General features: G+C 41.6%; 1 protein-coding gene across 4 annotated transcripts in view; it reads left to right on the top strand.

Annotated features, from left to right (window-relative positions):
• Slc16a7 (solute carrier family 16 member 7) overlaps positions 1 to 13,327 on the top strand; it is a 157,810-nt gene that overhangs the window by 7,457 nt on the left and 137,026 nt on the right. For 2 of the 4 annotated variants that reach the window (XM_021174687.2, XM_021174686.2), the window contains exon 2: positions 4,239 to 4,342. The exons of 1 other annotated variant lie outside the window; for it this stretch is intronic. The gene's annotated coding sequence lies outside the window, so the exon portion shown is untranslated. Of the gene's footprint in view, positions 1 to 1,640; positions 1,659 to 4,238; positions 4,343 to 13,327 lie in introns of those variants that run through there. One more of the 4 variants, XM_029482307.1, reaches the window with a different exon arrangement.

The raw sequence follows: 13,327 nt of genomic DNA, 5'->3' as shown, positions 1-13,327 counted from the left end.
GGCATCAGATCTCATTACGGATGGTTGTGAGCCACCATGTGGTTGCTGGGATTTGAACTCAGGACCTTTGGAAGAGCAGTCCATGCTCTTAACCACTGAGCTATCTCTCCAGCCCTTTTTTTTTTTTAAGTTGTGGGTGATGTACATCTAAAACACACGCACCGTTAAGATACTCTTCCTGGGGCAGACCACCTCACTGCAGAGTAATAATAATAATGGTAATTCCCACTACCTGTGTCCCCAAAGGATATGATTTGAAACAGCGTTCCTGGCTCAGATCTTACTGTCATCAAACAAAAACTGAACTGAACTGTTTCTGTGCCTTCCTCAGACTCATTCTGCCCTCAGCATCATGTCTTGGTTCATGCTACCCCTTTGTTCTGAAATGCCGTTGTTGTCTAGGATTTCTATCCCTAGTCTCAATTTTACCTTCAGAGATGAGCTTAGACTCTACATTCAAATTTTCCCTCACTCAGGATAGGTCAGAGATTTCTAACTTTTAGTGACACTGCTTTTTGAATGTATTTGCTTTAAGTCTGCAGCGACAGTAGCCTCTGTAAGACTTTTTTTTTTTTTCCTCCACACACAGTGGATTTCTGATGTCAGGGATAATGATGTGTAAGTTTATGTCCTCTGTGTCCCTTTGGTGGATTGTGGGACTTTGGGAAATTTAGAGAGCACCCTCGTGTTTCCAGGAGCATGCATGGCATACTTCAGCATCTTCAGTAAACCACACTCATTTGTTTCAAGGATACTCGGGAAGGGAGCCGATTATTTTAAGGGTGGTTCCAATTATGACTAAATCCCCTCTGTTCTTCTGAGGTGTTTACTCAGTTTTCCTGGACCAATAAAGCAAATCTCTTTCTTGGTCGAGTGGACAACTGTGTATCTATGGTGACAGTTTACAAGCCTTTCGTTTCCTCTGTCTAGTTAAGGTTCTCAGTTTTCCTGTCTGCTTCTCCTGTGAGTTGGCTGGGCTCCATTTCATAAGCACTGCATTCTTGAGGCACCAAAGTTTAAGAAAGCCCAGAAACACACAGATGACTTCAGTGATAATGGTACTTATTTAAACAATTTGAACTGCTGCTCATGACGTATTTGGCCATCAGTATAATCTAGTGTGGTGAATTAGGAAGGCCAGGAAGCAGAAAATCAAAGTATACGTAGGATCTACTTTGTAAAGCTCTGCTGTATGATCACAGAACTGCACGTTTTCCTGTCTGTGGCTTCAGGGGAATGAATTAGCAGGTGAAGAATTCACTGGGCAGGATGAAGGAAACTTGACTTTAAATTGTGATTTCAGTTGGAAACTAGGTAAGGGTTCTGACTGGTTTTTTTTTTTTTTTTTTTTTTTTTTTGTCAGCTTGACCCCAGATGGAGTGATCAGAGAGGAAGGAGCCTCAATTGAGGAAATGCCTCCACAAAATGCTGCTGCAGGGCATTTTCTCAATTAGTGATTGTAGAGGAAGGCCCTGCCCATTGTGGGTGGAGCCATTCCTAAACTGGTAGTCCTGGGCTCTATAAGAAAGCAGGCTGAACAAGTCAGGGGAAATGAGCCAGTAAGCAGTAGCCTTCATGGCCTCTGCATCAGCTCCTGCCTCTAGGATCCTGCACTGTTAGAGTTCCTGCCCTGGCTTCCTTCACTCATGAACACTCACGTAAGCTAAATAAGCCCTTTCCTCTCCAACTTGATCTTTTGGTTATGGTGCTTGGTTGCAGCAATATTAACCCCAAATAAGACAATAACCAATACAAATTTTTGTCTTTTGTATATTAATGAGATTGGGGCTATAAATGTGTGTGTGTGTGTGTTCATGCATGAGTGTAATAGCTGGGCTTAGAGATATGAGACCAATGAAGTTGTTAGGGAAAAATATGATCGATAACATGAATAAAGATAGGTTTTTGAGCACTTCTGTATGTCAGATGGATTATTGTGCTTTATCCATGATTTCTAAAACCCTTAGAAGCACCGTTTTTTACACTTGTGCTATATATGAGATAAGCAATGCCTGGGGTGAAATATTTTGCCAAGATGAAATATCTCTTTGGAGGAGCTCTCTAGATTTAGACTGTTAATCTCAAAATATGTTTATTAGTATCTACACATATTCAGTGCTTCAGTGGTTTTGAAGATGATGTTGAAGAAACAGCCCTTAAGAAATGTTTAAAACAAGAGCCTAGCAATGGATGTCTATTGCATGGTTATCAAGGATGGTAAGCTTCGCTTGTTATTTGGAGGGAGTGTTTTGATCTGTAGAGATGATCAGGGCTTAAGAGTACTTACTGCTCTTTCAGAGGAGCTGGATTGGCTTCCTGGTACCACTTAGCATCTCACAACTGTCTGCAACTCCAGATTCAGAGGATCGGACGTTCTCTTCTGACGTCTGTGGGCCCTGTGTGCATGCAGTGCACATACATACATACATACACTCAGGCACATACCCACATACACATAAAGTAAAATTAACAATTATCTAAAAAAAATTAAAAGGAAGCATTTGAAGGAAAGGTAGGAAATTTACAGATGTTCTAACATATTAGAGCTTACAAAAACAAACAATTCAAAGAGCATTATGGCCTGACAGTAAAACCAGAATCTCAGCTTCCTCGTAAGGGACAGCGGGAGCCAGGGGGGGCCCAAGACCCTTTTGTGGTGGGTACCAGAGGATGTCTGAACAGAGTAAAGAGTTTGAGAAAGCTTTTGATACACTTAAAGCTAGAGAATGTGATCTTTTCCCCCATACCACGTTCTTCTTAATACTATTTTAGCTTTTCAGTGATGACTGTAAACAGAATAGGGAATATCTTCTTAGTATATTCTCATATGAGTTAAAATGCCCACATGAGAAACAATTATGTCTCTGAGGCAAGCTGTTGGTAAATCTAGAACTCATCTCTCTGTGGTCTGTGAGGAAAGCTGTTGGTAAATCTAGAACTTGGCTCTCTGTGGTCTGTCAAATTCTGTGGTATACTCTTTCATGGTTATACCATTTTCTCTATGTCTGTTATGTTGCCTCTTTGATCAGAGACTAAGAATGAACACATAGCTCTCCATCGGATTTTTGACTCAGCAACTAAGCCATTTGACTAAAATCTATTTATCAACTCTCAGAGCCCAGCCTGCTCATTTTCAGAAGTTAGGGAAGCCCATTTCTTGGTTTGTTTTGAGAAAGTGAATAATATCTTTAATCAATAAATGATTTATTTAATCATTTAATCTGAATATTATTATTCAGAAACAACATACTGAATCCCCAATAATATGCATCTTTCTGACATGTAAACATTTATGGTTTGGAGAGCATATAGGAGGGTACTCAGCTATGAATATCAATGCTGCCAAAAACCCAACCAACCAAACAAACAAAACCCTAAAAATTCAGGGTGAAGTTTTCATTTAGCTTCAGAGTTAGTGGTCACATTTGGATATTTCAAGGGACAATTTTAGGGGAATTCCTTTTTCTCCAGATTGAAGTAATTGTGCACAAGAAGCACATTTAAAAGCTACCACAAAGAGGAGCCTGATCATTGACCATGACATATAGCTGTCCACATCAAAGTGCAAACTATATAACAACAGGATCACTGATAACAGATAAGTGCCTCCTACGCGTCTCCTGCCTTCTCATCCCCATTGCCACGTAAGGCAGATCACACACACACACACACACACACACACACAGAGGCAGAGGGAATAAATACTCAGCAAGGCGAGATCCCCATCAGAGTCCCTGAGAGTCACTATCTCAGCAGTTACCCCAGGGCAGGGAAGAGGCTGATAGCATGCTGACCCTCCTCATACACCTGAAATCAGTGTGAACCAGGAAATAGTTAAGGGTTCTCAGGGAAGTAATCTGCTGAGAGGCCTGGGGAAATGAGCCCCCTTTTACCTCCATCTCTCCCATAACAGTACAATTTCCTAAACATTATATTCACCAGTTATGAATAAAATCCGAAGTAAAACTAAGTGTCAAAATGACCTACAGAGAACACATCTGTCTTGAACAGCAGATGACAAATTATTCATCCTTTGGGGGTGAAAGAGTGTGTCGTCTGCTGTCTTTAAGGCAGCTGCATCAGTGTGCTTCCATGTGTTCTAGACTGCGCCATCAACAGGGAACACGTGCATAGCTGTAAGTCAACTTCTAAAGTTGTTGAAAAAAATGTGTTTGTCCTAGAACTTTAGAACATTCATACATATGTCTGTCTGTCTGTCTGTCTGTCTGTCTGTCTAGGCATGGAGCTGTCAGGTGCTAGTGAAGCTAAGAGATCAGACTGACCTTGGTTAAGTGCAGAGAGGAGGCGGACACTTCACATACCATTGGAAACACGTGGACAGGTACAGAAGTCTGCTAAACACAAGGACTGGGTTACTGCCTTTGTTTTTCTGTGGTTTTAAATGCTCGTCTAGGACCCTGCCCCTTAAACTCAGCATGTGAAATATCTGATTTAATTGGTAAAGTATGTAAAGTAAACACTTGCTTTATTTGACTCAGTAGTCCATGATGTCAAAGTGTAAGCTTTCGGACAATCATTTATCCAATGAATTTATTCACTTGATAAGTTGATTGTTTTTCTGTGGTTGGCCAGGACTCCGGGGTTACCTCTGTTTTCACTAACGATAGGGACGATGGGTGCAACGCTCATATTTTTCTTATTAATTTCTAAAATTAATGCTAGATGTTAATTACATAACCGTTTACCAGCCATGCTTCAAGGGCTTCCCATATCTTATTTCATTAAAAAGTACGGGAGCCCGGTGAGGAGGAGGTCCTTGTTACTGTTTTACAGACCAAAGCACCGTGCAACCGATAGAAAGTATTGGCATAGATCTACAGTCTATTAGGGAGGTCTTCTCATCCATCATGGCCAGGAAAGAAACGAGAGTGTCTTGTGGTTGTGATACAGATTAGAACACTCTTTCAGAAAAACTTTTACAAAGTGAATATTCTCATTTGTTTCTTCCCGACAGTTGATTCTTCCCTAGACAAAGCATTGCATTGTGTATTAAGATGTTAAGTCAACTTTTAATTCTGGTGCTTCTGCAAATTTTTATTTGCAATATTTAAAATACTGGCTTTTGAGGAATGAGGCCCTCCACACAGTTGTTTTGTTTTGTTTTGTTTTCTGCCTCAGTTATCCTTTTTCAGTTCCTTATCTCAAGTCTTTGCCTCTTGACTTCGGACTGTTGGTAATTTCTTCTTTCTTCTTCTTTTATGTGGTGTAGTATTCCTTTCTAATAGTCATGGAGGTCCCACTTAACTATTGTGTGTCACTAAAATGCCTGACGTATTTTCCTAAAGCAAGAGCTGCTTTCAGAGGAAAATGAAAGAATCGATGAAACTTGCTGCCAGTGTTCACTGCATATCCACGGGGGATGCATTTCCAGGCCCCAGTAGATGCTTTAAACCAACAGTTGTATTGATCGGCGTTTCCTCTACCTACACTTCTCATATAATTTTTCGCCTTGTCACCTCTAATAAGCTCATTGCCGCTCCTCTTTGGTGGGCTTTAAACCACCAGCGCCACTTCTCTTGCATGTGTGAGCACCATTAAGCAGGGTTAATGGTAGTTGAATTTTGCCTGTGCCCTGGACTACTTGATGCCTGACCTTACTTCCCCTTGGGGATTGGAGGTGAGGTGGCGCAGAGTCAACTGACTCAGACTCTGGGAGCAGTTGAGAAATGCCACAGCAAGCCCATCTGAACACTGCTGCTGCAAGCTCCTTTAATCCCTCCACCTGTGCCCCCATTGGTCCCAAGAAAACACCTCTTCTAAATAGCTGTTCTCGATTGGCTGGCATTACTGCTTCATCAATCCTTGGTCTATCAGGCAGTCTTCAATTAGGGCCTCTTGCAGGAGATGCTTTTGCGGCTTTGTACCCCCCACCCCCACCCCGTTTACTAGAGGTGGCCTGGCCTGCTGACATTCCTGCTATAGTTGAACATACTCACTCTAATGCCAGCAGAGCAACAAGTAGAGGTACCGTGTGGATACTCTGGACAGAGATACTTTGGGTCCTGGGCTACGGGATTTCATCATGACACTTGGAATGCTATCCAATTTCAAATGCCAGAACTGCTTATTTCTGGAATCTTGCCTTTATTGCTTTCGGGTTGTTGTTGCTCAATAGAAACTGAAAAGTTGGAACAGTCTACTGTAACAGCTCTCTCTTTCTCCCTGAACTTAAAGAGGCAGATATCGTAAAACCATTAGCATCTCTCTATTAGATATGACACAATAAAATGGAGATAGAGAGACATAGTAAAGCTGCAAGGAGCCTAAGGAAAAAAAACATGAGTGTGTTGGCCCCTGGGGGACATGTTAGCGTCTGTGTGGAGGGTAATCTGGCCACTGTGCTGTGGGGAGAACATTAATTACACGCAATAATGACTTGCCACGGAAGACATGCAGGTACTGGATCCGAGGCTCATATAGCGATTATTTCCTACACCATCAGGTTTCAAGTAACACATACCACTCACACGAGAAAAATAATCCATTGAGGAAATGTATGTGTACTGATTGTTTTTATTGCGCCTTGGTTAATAACATAGATTTAGTAGCTGGTCATAGTAAGAGCCTGGATCTGGTGTCTATTTTTGTTTCCTAGGGTTCCCCACAGGGGGAGGGCATGCTTCTAGAAATATTTAATCTGTTTAGAAATGTAATCCTGTTTGCTAAGATACACCAATATTTATGATGGCATTTCAAACATACACGTGTTTTAAGTTTCATTTTTTAAAAGTGAATGTTCTATTCAGCATTTTCACATTTTTTTTTATTAATCCGCTTTTCTTTTAGGCCTTGTCTCTACTTAATAGCCTCCGTGATATATACTCAGAAGATAATGAATTATAGTCTACAACAGTTAGTGATTTTTGTAAGTAAGAGTGTGAGTGTGTGTATGTACGGAGTGTGAACATATAGGGGTACAGGTGTAGAGGCCAGAGAATGATGTCAAATGTCCTGTTCTAGCTTTCTCTCCCTCATTCCTCTGAGACAGGGGATTCCTCATTGACCAGGAGCGATGCTGGCTGCCAGAAAGCCCCAGTGAGTCCCGTCTCCTCTCCAGGTGCTCCTGAATCACAGGGTGTAGCCTTTCGGTCCTCACTTGGTGGGTGAAAGTTTTCAGAAATATCTACACTCAGGTTTTTGGAATCAGAGCGTGAGAAAGAGAAGTCGGTTAACAAATTTGATGCTGAGTGTAAGCCAAAGTTTGGGAACCAGGGCCTTTATCTGTAACCTCACAGAACTCTGCTCGCCTTCTGGCGTCCTCAACGGCTCTGTTCATTGTTAGCACAGGCTACTTGTGGAATGTGGTATAGCGATGCCCAAGTGAGCTGGGGGAAAAGGTTGTAACCCCCACCCTCCACCCATCCCCTGTCTTCTGTGTTCATTTGTCCTGCAGGATCGGCTCTCCCTCGTGTGTCCATGCCCCATACTAGAAAATCATGGGCATTGTAGAAGAGAAATCACCTGAGTCATGGGCCTCTGGGGATTTCTGTGGGCAGTTGACTGAATTTTTCACTGATGCACAAAGACCCATCTTGACTCTGGGCAGGACTCTTCCTGGACAGGGACCTTGGAGTGGGTGGTCATGGAGAAGGTCAGCTGATCTTGACTGTGGGTGTAGGTTGACCCTCTATGCGAAGTTCTTACTGCTTTGACCACCCACCATGGTGGGCTGCACTTGGAGCCGTGAGCCAGAATGCACACCTGCTCCCCTAAGCTGCATCGGTCACAGCCTTCATCACAGCAGCAGGAAAGGAGACTGAGACATGTTTGCTTCATGCATTGCAATTAAAATGTGACTTTCTCAGCTCTCAGAAGATAACCAATCAAAAAGGTAAAAGCAATTATCAGATGGAGTTACACAGAAACCACTGGGTAGTGTTTTATAGGGGAGTTCTCGTTTATTTACCTTAGAATCTTCCTTTGTTCTTAAATGTTTCATGCTTCACTAGACTGGCCAAAATAACAAAAAGAACATTCATATCCATATATATGTATGTGTATATATATATATATATATATATATATGTGTGTGTGTGTGTGTGTGTGTGTGTGTGCATGAATATAGATGAATATACTCATATGTATATTCAATATACATATATACACTTACATTTAGTATTCATATGAATACATTCCTATGGATACATATGTGCACACATATATGTTCATATGTACACACAGATATTGAATATACATGTGGATATATTCATATGTATATTGTGAATATATCCATATGTATATTCAATATATGCACATATATGAATATGTGTGAATATGAATATATTCATATGTATAGATGTATTCATATGTATCCATGCACACACACACATATGGATATTCGAAACAGGGAATTATGTAAGGGCAGGTATTCCTGAGTGTCTAAGGCTCTTCTGTGGTCATTGAGGTAAATGGCCACCTTGGAAACGTTTTTAGGATTATGGCCAGTATTCTCAACCAATGCCTTACATTGCTAAGTAAGATCGATATGTAAATAGTAGGCTCACTGGAGCCAACAGTAGCATTGGCTCCAGACTCTATATCCGAATGGAAAATACTTGTAAATAGTTCAGGCTCTAGGGCAGAGCCATTTTTGTAATGAAAACCGCAATGTTTGAAAAAGCAACCTTTTGTGTGTGTTTTTCACGTTATTAAAACAGACTGGCACAACATGAGATGACCCAAGTGCCATGCCGTAACATCATTATAGAACCAAACCTTACTTTGTAAAACAGCATTGTGTGCCATTTTGCCTGCTGTGCTTTTGTTCATATGAAGGGACGGGGACATAGTAGTCAGCATGGCAGCAGTGCGCACTAGGGCTTTCATCGGGTGGTGGGATCGCGAGTGAGCAGCCCTGGGATCAAGGCTTCATGCAGCTATTGGGCCGCTGGCATTCTTACTTCTGCCAAGTGAGGACACAGTGCTCGCCTTCCCTGGAGGGTACAAGCGAAGCACGGTTCTGGAGGGAGAAATGCGGCCTCTGTCCAGACTCGGAATCTGCCAGACTTTTATCGTGGCCTTTGGGGCTCTGGGAGTTAGGCAGTCGGTTTCTAGCAGACATCTCCTTTGTACATCTCTAGACTGTGTCTTAAATGCCTGCAACACTGAAGCTAATACACACACACACACACACACACACACACACACAGAGTGATGTGATTTAAGTATAATTTTCTTTATAAGTTTCACTCTAAGCTTGTTTTAAATATGGCAGTTATCACAAACCAAAACAAAAAAAAAAAAAAAAGAAAAAAACAAACAAACCAACAACAACTAAAGTTCTAGTATGTGTAGAGAAGTTTGTGTAAATAATATTTTCATAAACTCTTCTGTACTCAAAAAATAAAAATGAAGAATATCTGTCCCCCAAAAGGTCCGTTAATGCCAGGGAATCACAGAGAAGGCCTGCTGGGTCCTGCTCCAGTCCCACTGTACAGCCTGACCCAGCTCCTGCACTGACTTGACTCAGTTCTTGGCATTGACTGTAGCCAAGGGTCGGTGGCTGTCCTCTGAGATGCCCTTCAGTTTTGCTGAAAGGGGAAACTACATAGAACAGTCACGGGAAGCTAATAGTTCCCAGAAGCCAGACCTACAAAGAAAAGTATAAAGGACAGGCAACAGCATGGTGCCTAACATCACTGACTTGTGACTCTGCCACCTCAGGTCTCTAACCTTTAGGTATAAATAGAGCAGACATTTTCATTTGTGCCGCGTTTCACCAGGCACATAGAAGAAAAATTAGGGGCACTTGTAACTTACTGGGCCCAGAAGCACCTCAGGGAGGCCTTCATAGTACCCCTGGTAGGGATTTCTTTGCTCTTCGTGTCTAAAACAAACAGTTCGTCATTATTTCGAGCAAAACAAATTAGATAAATAGAATTAGATAACCGGAACTATAAAACAAAAATCATTTTAACACAGACATCCTGGGCAGGCAACTAAAATAGTCTAAACATGCATTTATTTTTCCACATGCTCCTTACCCTCAATTTATCCCAAAACTGATGGACGCTCTGCCTCAGATAGTCCTTACCAATATAACGCACGCGTATTAGTTGAAGTTTGTATATTTGACAGTCGTTTTGGAACACAGCCCAGTGTAAATGGAAACTCTGCTCGCCTGCCTTGACTGCTTAGCTGTGCGGCTGCTTCTGTTTGGCTGACACTGTGAGCGTCACAAAGGGATGTTTAGTAAGGAAGGGGAACTGCATCCTGGAGGAAAGTGCAGCTCACAGCAACCAATCTCTGCACGTCTACAGGTATCGCTCAAGCAGCATGCGTTCTTCCACATTTCCGTCCTGTCCATTACTCAGACAATAAATGGAACCCAGGTCTACTCAGGCTTAACAGAATATTTCAGTACTCCAGCCAATTAAAAATCATACCCTGCCTAAGATTTTATTTCAGACCCTGTGAGTTTTCATTGTCACATGTCATGGTATAAAGGCGTCATTCGGCTCCGTGGCTGATTGAGTTGACAATTGATGGACATTTTCGAATGACTACTAGTACTTTGAGTTAATATTGTGAAGTGAGGGCAAAACCACTTCAGTGTTTTAGTATTCTTAGGCTTATTTCTCTATTAAATGGGGAATAAATGGTTAACATCTATGTACTGTAAATTTACTCGGAATCTCTAGTCGTATGAATACAGCTAAATAATTAAATAATTCTTGCTTGGGACATCTATAAAGGCATCAACAGTGCCTTATGAGATAATGCTCCCTCCCTGTCACCCCTCACCATTAACATTTGCATTGAATGGCACTTGGTAAGAGTGGCACTTCCTTCATCTACAGTTTAAAATCCTCCAAACTTTACACACACACACACGCACATCATAACATTTTGGTAAAAAATTACATTACTGAAGTTTTATAGAACACCATTCAGAACAGAGCTTCTTCAAGCTTTTGCCCTTGTGATTTTTCATCCTGGAATATTTTTATGCAGCCCTGGATACATAGGTATATAAATTCGTTATGGAAACACAGATTTACTGATGTCATTTATTAATATGAAAACAAATTATCATACTAATAAAATTCATGTGCTTGCTTATTATTGCATACTTACATAGTGACTGAGTATAAACAGGACGTAAAACAATGTCAGCATTTTTCAGGATTGGTGGATATTTCCACAATTTAACTGTCAGTCCTGTGAATGTTTCTTCAAGTTAATGTGCAGTATAAGATGTCAAAAGTGAATTTAGGGCCATTTCAGGAACTGTTGTCAATCCTGATCCAGATCTAAACTCAGATTCTCTCAATATAGATAATGAAACTCAGCATGCAACTAGAACAGTAGTTTTAAAAATCAAACGGGCAACGCCACAGCGCGACACCAAGGTCAGCTGACTTGCTTCCTCCTTGCTGAGCGATGGATGTTGATTACTTTTCAGTTCCTGAGATAAAACATCCTGACCAAGCAACTTGCAAAACACCATGACTAGGGAACTTGTGAAAGGAAGATTTGATTTGGGTTTTGTTTTCAGAGGGATAAGAGTCCATCAGAGTGGGGAAACTTGCCAGCAGTCAATAGATAGGGCAGCCAAAGCAGGAAGCAGAGAGCTAACAGGAAGTAGCCCTCAAAGCCAACCCGCATGGGACATACTTCCTCTAGCAGTACCCGGCCTCTTAACCTCCCCCACCCCCAGAGTATCATCTACCGATAACCAAGGACTCAACTATCAGACCCTCTGGAGGACATTTCTCATCTAAACAATCACAGAAGGAAACCATCAAAGTTTTTGTTCTGGAGATGGAGAGATGGCCCAGCAGTAATGAGCACTTGTCTTTACAGAAGACCCAGGTTTGGTTCTCAGCACCTGCATGGCGGATTACCTGAAGCTGTGTACCTTCAGTTCCAGGAGATCCATTGCCCTCTACTGACTTCCCTTGCCACCAGACATGGTTCGGCACATTCATGCACAATGCAGGCAAAACACACATAAGTAAAATGAAAATAAATAAATCTTTAAAGAAAAATTTAAAGTCTCAGTTTCTTACAATGAAGCCATCATGTTTCGAGAAAAGCAGAAAACTTGGAATGCACTAAAGAACACTGCAGTCAGTGGCAGATGACAGGCACAAATCTGAGCCAAGGCGTCACAGGCGGTGCTCCTTGATGCTACACGGCATGTAGCATGCGCAGGCTCAAACTGTACTTGTTCTGCACACGCTGTGTGTTCAGACCAAAAGGCTGGGGTGGAATTTCACGGTGCAGCACCTCAAATGCATTTGATTTTGGATTATTTTCCATGATTCACACATCCATTTAGCATTTGGTGCCAAAGTTTCTCCATCCCTTACATTTAGTTATCCCATTATGCCACACCACGACCCACAGCTATGAGCTAGAAGTTGTTGAGTTGAAGCCCCCTTGTTCCATAGGTAAACTGGGCAAATCTGATGATTTTCTAAATAACAGGCTTCACTTTCACAACTGGAAGCCTGCAGCCTATCAAGGACTTTACAGTGCATTTCAAATTAGGCACCCATTATCCCTGTCTTCATGATAAAATGATAGGCTCTATGATCATATGATTTATTCATGTTTACTTTGGTACAGCAAAGAGCAACATTAAGTAGGCTTGTTGAGGCGAGAATAATTTTCGAGAACTAGTCTCACCATAACGAACTTAAAGTAGCGATTAACTTTCACCTTGAATGAAAGGGATTCTAATGCTGTAAAGCCGTGGTGGCTCTTTCCTTCTTGATGGAATCTCTCTGTCTTCCCAAACCTTGGGAGTTTACCTGTTGGAAGTAGCATTTATTCTAGGGACACTGCAGTTCTTGCATGTTTTGATCCCTACATCACATGCACAGTTATCCTAAAATGCTGAACTCTATTGCTAGTAGAGTCGCTTCATCACACGGGTATAGCTTTATTTTACTCTTGCTAGCTGATACAGATTTTGTGTGATCCCAGGGACCTCTGATTGATGTGTGAGGCAAAAAAAAAAAAAAAGATTTGTAAAACTGACTTACAGTCAAGAGGCAGGAGAGTAAGCTTCAGACTTTTGAATAACTTCTACCAATTGCCCGAAACCAAAATTTCCCATGTTCCAACATATTCCTAATCTTCCCATAAGTTCTTTTTTTTTTGTATTGATTTTTTTATTACATATTTTCCTCAATTACATTTCCAATGCTATCCCCAAAGTACCCATACCCCCCCCCCCACTTCCCTATCCACCCATTCCAATTCTTTTGGCCCTGGCATTCCCCTATATTGGGGCATATAAAGTTTGCAAGTCCAATGGGCCTCTCTTTCCAGTGATGGCCAACTAGGCCATCTTTCC

The sequence above is a fragment of the Mus caroli genome, chromosome 10, assembly GCF_900094665.2.
Source record: "Mus caroli chromosome 10, CAROLI_EIJ_v1.1, whole genome shotgun sequence".
Classification (NCBI taxonomy): domain Eukaryota; kingdom Metazoa; phylum Chordata; class Mammalia; order Rodentia; family Muridae; genus Mus; species Mus caroli.
The sequence above is the reverse complement of the archived record's forward strand: the minus strand, read 5'-3'. Positions and strand labels throughout refer to the sequence as shown.